The sequence below is a fragment of the Hevea brasiliensis genome, chromosome 3 (assembly GCF_030052815.1).
Source record: "Hevea brasiliensis isolate MT/VB/25A 57/8 chromosome 3, ASM3005281v1, whole genome shotgun sequence".
Classification (NCBI taxonomy): domain Eukaryota; kingdom Viridiplantae; phylum Streptophyta; class Magnoliopsida; order Malpighiales; family Euphorbiaceae; genus Hevea; species Hevea brasiliensis.
Window position 1 is genome coordinate 23,431,390 of NC_079495.1, and position 11,545 is coordinate 23,442,934.

The window sequence follows — 11,545 nt, forward strand, 5'->3', positions numbered from 1 at the left end:
GCACAATTATCTCCTCCGCTGAAATGACATGTGAAGGATATGATCTGTATCTCCTGAGCATCGACACATGGAATACACTGTGGATCTTGTCCACTGTGTGGTAAAGCTAGCTCAGAGGCTACTTGGACCCACACGCTCAATGACATCGTATGGACCAATAAACCTAGGGCTCAACTTACCCTTTTTACCAAATCTTAGCACTTTTTTCCAAGGTGATACCTTTAGAAACACCTTCTCGCCAACCTCATACTCTATATCCTTTCTCCTCAGGTCGGCATATGACTTCTGTCTGTCCAAGGCGACCTTCAAATTGTCTCTGATGAGTTTCACTTTTTCCTCTGTCTGTCTCACTAAATCTGGGCCCACTATTTTCTCCTCACCCATTTCTGTCCAGCATAAGGGAGTTCTACATCTCCTCCCATACAACGCTTTCTTGAGCCATTTTTATACTGGCTTGGTAGCTGTTGTTGTAAGCAAACTCTACCAAAGGAAGATACTTCTCCCAACTTCCTTCAAAATCAATGATGCAGCTTCTCAACATATCCTCCAATACCTATTATGTGATTCATGTCATTTTTAGTAGTCTTTTAACATTTATAATAATTTACTAGGTTCTAAGGGTTACCTGAATCACCCGCTCGATCGGCCCATCCGTCTGTGGATGAAAAGCCGATCTTGAAGTGTAATCGAGTGCCTAAAGACTCCTGTAGCCTCTTCCAAAACCTCAAGTAAATCTCGGTCTCGGCCGATATGATCGATGTTGGCACTCCATGTAGCCGACTATCTCATCTATGTAAATTTCTCGCAAATCTCTAATGAGTAATGGTTCTAACTGGTAGGAAATGAGCTGACTTGGTCAATCTATCCACAATCACCCATATAGTATCATGCTTCCTCTGTGTCAATGGTAGCCTAGTCACAAAATCCATGGTAATGCGGTCTCATTTCCATTCGGCATGGATATAGGTTGCAACAACTCGATGGAACTCGATGCTCACTTAACTCTGGCATGTCAAACATCTAGTCACAAAATCACCAATCTCTTTCTTCATTCCAGCCACCAATAATGTGTTTTCGTGTCTTGGTACATCTTGGTACTTCCAGGTGCATAGCATGGAAGCTATCATGCGCTCTTTTAAGATATTCTTCTTCAGTTCCTCATCTCTTGGTACACATATTCTGCCTTTATAGTACAGGCACCCATCTCCTTTCAACTCATAATCAGTCTCCTTCCCTTCTTGAGTTCTGCCCATAACAGTTAGCAACTTTTCATCCCTTAACTGTGCCTCTTGTATTTGCTGTAACAAACTTGGCTTTACACACAACTCAGCCAAAAGTACCCCATCCTGTGCTAAAGACAGTCGAGCATTCAATGCTCTCAAAGCCATCATGGACTTCCTGCTTAGGGCGTCAGCCACTATATTTGCTTTCCCAGGATGGTAGTCGATCACACAGTCATAGTCTTTAAGGAATTCAATCCATCTCCTCTGTCTCAGATTGAGTTCCTTCTGAGTTGGCAAGTACTTTAGACTCTTGTGATCAGTGTAGATGTAACACTTCTCACCATATAGGTAATGCCTCCATATCTTCAATGCAAATATTATTGCCGCCAATTCCAGATCATGAGTTGGGTAGTTCTTTTCATGTGGCCTTAGCTGTCTAGAAGCATAGGCAACTACTTTCCCTTCCTGCATTAGAACACACCCAAGCCCATTGTGAGAGGCATCACTATAGATCACATAGTATTTCTCTGACTCTGGCTGTGTCAACACTGGAGCTTCTGTAAGCATAGCCTTTAGCTTCTCAAAACTGGTTTGACATTTTTCATTCCAGTCAAACTTTGCATTCTTATGCAGTAACTTAGTCAGTGGGGCTGCTATAAGGGAAAATCCCTTCACAAATCTCCTGTAGTATCCAGCTAACCCCAAAAAGCTTCTGACTTCTGTTACATTTTTGGGAGGCTTCCATTCAACTATTGCTTCAATCTTCCTTGGATCTACCCTGATTCCATCTGCTGACACAATGTGTCCAAGAAAGGATATCTCATCCAACCAGAAGTCACACTTGGATAACTTGGCATACAACGGCTTTTCTCGCAGTGTCTGTAGTACTACTCTCAGGTGTTCATCATGCTCTTCCCGGTTCTTAGAATACACCAAGATATCATCTATAAAGACCACAACAAACCGATCCAAGTAGGGATGAAAGATGCAGTTCATTAGGTCCATGAAAGTCTTTGGTGCATTTGTTAGCCCAAATGGCATCACTAGGAACTCATAGTGTCTATACCAGTCCCGAAAGCGCTTTTAGGAACATCTGTCTCCTTCACTCTCAATCGGTGATAGCTTCGATTCGAGATCTATCTTGGAGAATACTCCACTCCCCTCAATCGATCAAATAGGTCATCTACCCTAGGTAAAGGGTATTTGTTTTTCACAATCACCTTATTCACCGCCGATAGTCTATACATGGCCGAAGGGTACCGCCCTTCTTCTTCACAAATAGCACCGGTGCTCCCTGTGGTGACACACTAGGGCGTATGAAGCCTTTGTCTAGTAGCTCCTGTGAATCGAACTTTCAACTCTCTCGATCAAGAGGTGCCATCCTATATGGAGCAATGGACATTGGTGCAAGAGCTGCATAACCTCTATAGCAAACTCCACTTCTCTATTGGGTGGCAACCAGCAACTCTTCCGGAAACACATCAGGAAAATCACATCTGGGGATCTCCCGCATGCTTGGGCTAGTCTTCCCGGTATCAACCACATGTGCTAAGAAAGCCTCACACCTTTCTTATCAATCTTCCGTTGTGGCTGATATGATGGTGGAAAGACAACCTGCCTTCACCCACAACCGTAATCACATCCCCATCTACTGCTCAGAGTGACATCCTCTTTAGCCGACAATCTACCATCGCCTGATGACGTGATAACCAGTCCATACCTAATATCACATCGAACTCATGGAATGGTAGCTCAATCAAGTCAGCTAAAAACTCATACCCTTGTGTTTTCAGAGGACAACCCTTGTAGACCTTTTTCACCATGACACTATGGCCTAAAGGGTTTGTGACTTGTATGTCCTCCTCTAGCTCCTCTACTTGTACCCCTCTATCAACTGGTGGTGTGATGCACACATATGAATGTGTGGAACCCGGATCAATCAATGCACATACTAGCAGGTCATAAAAAGAAAATGTACCTCTAATGACATCAGTTGGCTCTGGCTCATCTCGAGCTCTCATGGAATAAGCACGAGGTGCTACCCTAATCTCCTGCCTCTGGACTGTCTCGCAGAGGCCTCGTGATGTGCCACCAGTATCAGCCTCGCAGATCTCCTACCCTCTCTGGGGCGCACCTCTCCATCTGAGGTGGAGCAGTGGGAGCACTAGTGTTCCTCTGTGGACAATCCTTCAGGAAGTGATCCGTAGACCCACATCTGAAACATCCACCTGTCAACAATCTGCACTCTCCTCTGTGGGGTCTACCACAATGTACACAAGCAAGTGGTGGGGCTGATCCCCGTGTAACTGCACCTGGTGAACTACCCACTGATGCACCAGATTGTCCTCCTCCTCTCCTTGGAGCAAACCGAGACTTCTGTTTCTTGCCCCGACCTTGAGTCTGACCCTGAGACTCCTTGGGTCTCTTACTACCCATGTCTGCTGAACCAGACTGACCAGACCCAGAACCCCTCTTACGTTGCCTATCCTTTCTGGACTGCTCTTCATTTCTGACTCTCTCCACATCAAGGGCTGATGCTATCAACAGAGAGAAATCTGTGAAGTGGTGAGATGTCACTATTAACCTGATGTTGTCATTCAGTCCATCCTCAAATCTTCTGCATTTATCAACCTCTGTCGGCATCAACTCCAATGCATATTCGCTAAGTCTCACGAATTCTCGCTCATATTCGAGATCACACCGCCTCTGCCTCGGTGCAGAATTCTCTCCTTACGCCTCCAAGTACACATGACTGATGTATTTCTTTTTGAATTCAGCCAGAAAGAAATCCCAAGTGATCTGTGCAGGCTGTACCACTCTAGATACTGTCACCCACCATCTATAGGCATCCTCCTGTAGCAGTGACAGAGCACACTCCAACCGCCGCTCGGGTGCGGTGCAACCGCTGCAAGATTCTCTCTGTCCTCTCCAACCAATACTCTTTGTGGCTGGATCATCATCCTCTTACCTCGAAATCAATTGCCCCATACTTTCGCAGCTCTCTAGTGGAGATCTGTATAGGTTGCGGCTGTGGGGGTGGAGGTGGCTGTACTGGTGGTGGTGGTGGTGGTGGCTGTGGCTGTGGCTGTGGAGGTGGAGGTGGCTGTGGCTGTGGCTGTGGAGGTGGAGGTGGAGGTGGCTGTGGCTGTGGCTGTGGAGGTGGAGGTGGTTGTGGCTGGGGAATGGCTCCGGCGAATCGAGCAATGTGTCATCTGTTCATAGAAGGCTGCTGTGCCCTACCACGCACTCGAGATGACTCGCTCTACTACCACTTCTCCCGACTAGGAGCATGTCACACCCGGCAGGGCTCAAGCCCTCTATGGGTGGCCTTCTTGCCTTCTAGAGGCGGACTGCGACTCAAGGTCTTGTCGCTTTGTGGAAATTAAATCCCTGCCAGATTCGAACCCTTATCACCACGGTTTTGCCGCCTCACCAATTGAGCACTCAATTGGTGAGAGGCGCAAAACCGTGAGTGATAAGGGTTCGAACTCGCTCGCAGCGAAGGGATTTAATTTCCACAAAGCGATGTGAGTCGCAGTCCGCCTCTAGAAGGGCAAGAAGGCCACCCATGAGGGGCTTGAGCCGGGTGTGACAGAGCAAAGCGTGACTCTCTACTTCCTCCTATATCGGTCTCGGAGGTCCGTGCTCTGAAGGATCAGATGCCATTGATCCTATAAAACAGACAAAGAACAGATCTGCATTAGTGTCACCTCGACTCTATTTAAAGGCCCATGCAAGTGATGCAACTATTTCTTTCTATCTATTTAGGTCTAGGACTGCCTAAACCTCTGCTCTGATACCACTAAATGTGACACCCCTTACCCGTCTACAGTATAGCCGAGCAAGAAGTGCCACATTCGGTGCCGGAGCACCCTATCTTGTTTTATCATATCTATTGTAAACTTTTTATGTCATTTAAAACATATATTCTATGTGTAGAAATTTTTTTTTTTTTTTTTATATCTTATTTCTGTGGAGACCCTGATGAGCCTCCCTTATTTTATTAGCATCCATGGAGTCCACTAATCACCTGTTAACATGTTCATATTCATTTTACACATTTCCATATCATATTCTCATGTATCATATCATTTACAATTATTTATGAGATCTCAAAATGAAGTATTATCTATTGCATTCATATAGAAATTCATAGATAATAAATTACAAGTTTTCATTTCAATCTCAAAGTTTAATTACAAGTCCAAAATGAAATACATCATAAACTAGTAATTACATCATGACTAAACATAATGAACCAAAATACTAGTCTATACATGGGCCCTACCAAAATACAACAGATCGGTGAGGTGACTCTGGACAATGGCAGATCTGATCAAAGCTCTGTCAGTGTACTCATCAAGCTTCTTCATGCGTCGATCTCGAAGACCTATGCGATGAAAACCAACACGCTAAGCATAACGCTTAGTGGTGCATAATTTATAATAACAATAATTTAATAATTTGAAATAATATATGCAACTCATAATTTCTGGGTATTTTACATTTTTATTGCTCTTTGGAAATAATTAACATTATTGGGATCTTTTATGATTACTTATTGTATTTTAAGTCTTAATTATTTTTTTTTTCAATGCCCAAGAAAACCTATAACAAATTATAAAAGCTGGATGTACGGGTGTATACTGGTTAGACAGCCATATGTCTATCCAAGATATCGTCACGTGCACGAGGCCACCGTATCGCACGAGGCCATTGTCGAGCTTGTAAAGCCGTAAATAAAGTAGGCATATAGCCTGTAGAACAATCATACCAGACATATATTGTCAGTTCATGATTTTCTCGGTAGGCAGTACTGCTATCTGTAGTCCCTAATTGGTATACCAATTTATCCAACTAAATAAATAAGTCTAGGTATACTATGGGCAATTAAATATTTTTAATTAATTTAGCACTATTCACTATTACTATTATCTAGTACTGTTCATTGGTACCATAAATTTCATATTAATAGGACATTAGTCCTAATTTACATATTCATATCATTTTTAATATTAAATTTTCCTTATGAGTATTTTAATTATCCTATATAGCATTTTTCCCATGAACCTTTCTTTAGGTTCATGTTGATGTGTTATCCTTATCTAGGAATTTGACTAGGTTGGGATGTCTATTTAGTCACAATTCCTTCATAACAATTGCTCCTCTATATTTAAACTTGAATTTCAGTTTTTGAATCACTGAGTTTGGGGTTATAGAACTCAAGTTATGGTCAAAATACCAAAGGAATAGTATTTTGGGACATTTTCTGGGTTGGCAGTTTCAGTGACCCAACTTGTGCTAACAATTTGAATTGGTTAAAGGCAAAACTGGGTTAAGTGGTCTTCATGAAAAGTGTAGCCCTATGTCTAAACTTTCCATGGTTAAAATTTTAGGTCATTTGGACCAGTATAGAGAGAGTTATGACCAAATGAACACGTACTGTTCATTTGGTCATTTTCTGGGTTGGCAGTTTCAGTGACCCAAATTGTGCTAACAATTTGAATTGGTTAAAGGCAAAACTGGGTTAAGTGGTCTTCATGAAAAGTGTAGCCCTATGTCTAAACTTTCCATGGTTAAAATTTTAGGTCATTTGGACCAGTATAGAGAGAGTTATGACCAAATGAACACGTACTGTTCATTTGGTCATTTTCTGGGTTGGGTTGTAGGGAAATCCGAATTTGGGCAGTATTTAGGTCAAGTTTTGGACAGAATTTGGGCATGGTTTCTTCATGGAAAATGGGCTATTTTGGGTCTAGTTTCACCTCCAATTTGCCTCATACCAATTGGGGTCACACAATCTTATTTATGGCCTAAAATGTACACTGCCCTCAACAAACACAACCTTCAGAAAATTGACACTTCCAAAACTCAACCTCCTCCAACTTCCTTACTTCAATTTGCATGCAATACACTTCTATAAGCAACAATCTCATCCCAATAGATCAATTTCAACATTTTACACAAAGTCCTCAACATTTACACAAACCCTAGTTTTCAAAGTTTCAAATTTACACAAACACTACACAATCAAACACCCAAACATTTCAACTAATTACACATTCTCAAAGAACCATTTTTCATCACTTAAAAGCAATAAATTTCAAGTTCCATGGCTGCCAAAAATTCAAGGGTTCTTTCCTCTAGATTTTCTTTTTGTTTTAATGGTATTTATGCTTAGCTAAACATGCTTTTCATGTTTAATAAAGAGAAGAAGAGGGATTAGTGCACTAACCTCTTGTGACCCACTTCAAACTTTAATCTTTCTTCTTCTTATGGGTATCTAAAGCTTCCTTATGGTGTGGGCTAAATTTTTTGTGAAGGGATCTATGGGTTTTGGTGAGTGAAACCTTGGGAAATCAAGCTTTAAGCTTGATAACAATGGTGGGGAGGGAGAGAGCAAGGGAACGGCAAGGAGAAAGAGAGAAGAGGAAGAAGAATGGTTGGTGGGGTTTTGTCTTCTTGTGTCTATTTATATACATTTATGTGTACTTTATTATTATTATTTTTTTTCATAAATCTATTTCCTTTCTTTTCTTTTCTTTCCTTTTCTTTTCTTTCCTTTTCTTTTCTTTTCTTCTTCTTTCTCTTCTCATTTTTCAAATTCAAATTCATAAAATTAATTTATGTTAATTATTCTATTTCCAAATTTTAATTTGACATTTAAGTCAAAATTCACCTCTAGGGGTGAAATGACCAAAATGCCTTTCATGGTGCTCATCGGATTATTTTTTTTTTATACCAATTAATAAATTCTCTAAATTTTATTTTATTTCTCAAAATTTTTCCTATATATATATTTTTTTAATATTTATTTCATTAATTTATGCCTCCTCACTATAGTTTAGGTGTAGTTCCAGATATTTTGACTGTCCGAACAGATATGAGTCGTCGGAACAGTAAATTGTACGGACTACCTATGGTGAGGGCGTTACAAATGTAAACTCATAGACATCACCAAAAGGAAGTTAGTTACATAGAGATTAGGTAGAACATGAAGAAAAGATGTCAATTGGAAGCAAAATCTTATTTGACATCTTTTTAAATTTTGAAGGGCTTATTTGTCCCTAAGATTTTATTTAATTTAATTTTTATAATTTAAAAGGTTTATTTTAATTTTTTTAATTTAAAGAGTCTATTTGATTTCAAAAAATTTAATATACATATGTAACTATTGAACCAAATTGTAAGGACCTAACTAGTATGTTTATTTTATTTTAAGTAGCTATGCTGAGTTGATTCCTAAATAATTAGTTAAGTTAGAAAACATGTATTTTCATCACAATTGCCGACGTTTTCTTTAGTTAATTGGGATATGATGTTGACATCGTCCTGAACATATACAAATATGGTATGGTTCTCAATGCTTTCATGCCTAATTGGTTGCACTTATTAGGGCAAATAATTTGGTCCATTTGTCTTTTTCAATTGAGTTTGCCTTTTTTTTTTCTTTTTTTTTGATAAGCCAAACCTATTAAAAGTATAAAGGAATTGATGAATAGAATTGTTAAAAAAAAAAAATCCTTTTTTAAATACTGTAATAAAAAGGTTATGTTAACAAGTGCTCAAATACTATTTTTAGAACAAATTTATTAAGAAAAGAAGAAGGATAGAAGATGATTCTGCCAAGAAGAATCCTCATAACAAGCCTAAAAAGACAGGACGAAGGCTATCACATTTCACGAAGAAAATCAATCAAATGCTGTTAAAAAAAAGTTTTGAACAAAAAAAAAAAGTGATTTTGATATAAAAATTGATAAAAGAACTCTTTATAAATAATTAAAATAATACCGATAAGCGGTTGAATAATTGGCGTATAGCTAATCTTAGATAGATTTTATCTATAAGGTTAGGAGTTTAAATACTGGAATCATTTTTATTGGGAGGCTTTACCTGAATACCATTTTCGGGTCGAGCGTAAATTAGTCTCATCCATATGTATTGTGGAATGCCACTGATGAAAAAAAATTTTCTAGAAACTTAAACCTAGGAATGTGTAACAGTAAGGTACTTAAACTTCAATTTGCAATACGAAATCCTTTGATCTCTATTTTAAGTAACAGAAAACTCCCATGATATTTAGTTGCCAGTTTCTAGGTTATTTTTGCTGATAAGACACTTGTCATATTAAAAGTTATATTTTCTCTCTATTAATTTTATACTTATCGCGAAAAAAAAAAATAATTCTGTTCTCTATCTACCCATAGCTACAACAATTAAAATTGCACATATTGACATTTTAGTAACCTATAATTTGTTTACTTGAAACTATCAGTTAATCAAAATAATTTTTTTTTAATTTGATAAATATCACGTCAGCATAAATAACATAAAAACTATCTACTGAGATTCTTGTTGGGGGGAGGAGGGGTAGGGTGAGATTTCTGTTACAAATTGAAGTTTACCTACCTTACTTTTACATACCCTAAAGTTGAGGTACCGTTTGTATCATTTACCCCATAATATTCACAAAAGCTATAAGAATTTTCCTCTATAAATGGCTACACATGCAAGGCAACCTGCATAGAGAAAAGCATAGTAAAGAGTTAGATATATTATCGGAAAAATGGCAATCTCTCATTTTGTTCTTATTCATACCGTATGCTATGGTGCATGGACTTGGTATAAGCTCACACCTGTCCTTGAGGCAGCTGGCCACAAGGTCACTGCATTGGACCTTGCAGCCAGTGGTATTGACCCAAGGCAAATTGAGCAGATTGGATCCTTTGATGAGTACTCTGAACCCTTATTGACGTTCATGGCATCACTCCCAGAAGGAGAAAAGGTGATATTGGTAGGAGAGAGCTGTGGAGGCCTTAATGTCGCTATTGCTGCTGATAAATACCCAGAAAAGATTGCAGCTGTTGTTTTCGTCAATGGACTAATGCCGGACACTGATCACAGCCCATCTTATGCTTTGGATAAGGTTCGTAGACATAACCTAATTTCTCTCAATATCTGCTCTAATTTGTTTGTCTTCAAATCAAAATTATTAAAGAAAATTAATTTTTTGCTTGCTTTGTTTCTCTCGTGTTATTACACAGCATATGATGGCCATTCCCAAAAAGGACACCGTACCTTTTACGTACGTTAACAAGGCCGAGACTATAACTGGATGGAAAATGGGCTTCAAGTTTTTAAGTGAGAATGTATTTACGGCATGCACTCCCGAGGTATATCTTCTATTAGGGTTAATTTCAGTTATATGATGTTATGCACCAATTATTTTTTGAGTGGGAAAAACTGACCTAAATTTGATCCATCTTTGTAAGTTCTACAGATAAACACATATTGGTAGCTTTTATTGGCGGGGTGCAAAAACATCCTAATGTAGGAAATTTTAGTTTACAACCATTGCATGTGTAACGATTTTGTTATAGCCATTGATTTTGATAGGTTTCATGTGAATCTCATCATAGTTGTATGTACAACGGTTACATAGAATAATTTCTCCTAATATAAGCAAAAACTTTTTGAGAAAGAGTTGCTTTAATCTTAATTTATTCTGATAAAAATTTTCATTGATATGTTTTCCTTTTTTCCTTCAAGGATTGTAAGCTGGCAACCATGTTGCTAAGGAAGGGATCATTATTTCAAAGTATTTTAGCTAAACGGAAAAATTCACTATGGAGGGATTCTGATCGATTAAGAGAATTTATGTTTTTTCAGTATCAGAAGAAATATTTAAACCATACTTTCACAGTTGGCAAATAGAAAACTACAAACCAGACAAGGTTTATAAGATCGAAGGTGGAGATCAAAAGTTGATGCTTTCAAAGACTAATGAGCTAGCTCAGATTCTCAATGAGGTGGCTGATACATATATGCATCATGTTTGCCTTTGAATCATTTATTATTATGTGTGGGTGCAACTATAAATAAATTATCTCACGTTTTCACGTGAAAAAGATTATTTGGTATACCATAATATATGTAATGCAATCAAATATTATATTTAATTCAATAAAAAGAAAAGTTGATTGTATTTTATTGTATTATGGTCTATCAAACGTAATGTTTGTTTCCCCAAAATAATTGTTTTTATGTTGTTTATGCTTTGTTTTAACTTTATTAATCTCAATTAAATATAAGGTATCGATTAAACTTTGTTTCTTTGTAACGCCCTCACCGTAGATAGTCCGTACATTTTACTGTTCCGACGACTAATGTCCTGCTCTGACATGGGATGTCTAGAACTACACTTAAACTATAGTGAGGAGGCATAAATTAATGAAATAAATATTAAAAAAATATAGAAAAAAATTTTGAGAAATAAAATAAAATTTAGAGAATTTATTAATTGGTATAAAAAAAAATAAAAA

The 11,545-nt window shown here is 38.2% G+C and overlaps 1 pseudogene; it reads left to right on the plus strand.

Moving 5' to 3' along the window:
• Positions 1 to 9,716: 9,716 nt before the first annotated feature.
• LOC131178658 ((S)-hydroxynitrile lyase-like) lies at positions 9,717 to 11,218 on the plus strand (annotated as a pseudogene).
• The last annotated feature ends 327 nt before the right edge of the window (positions 11,219 to 11,545 follow it).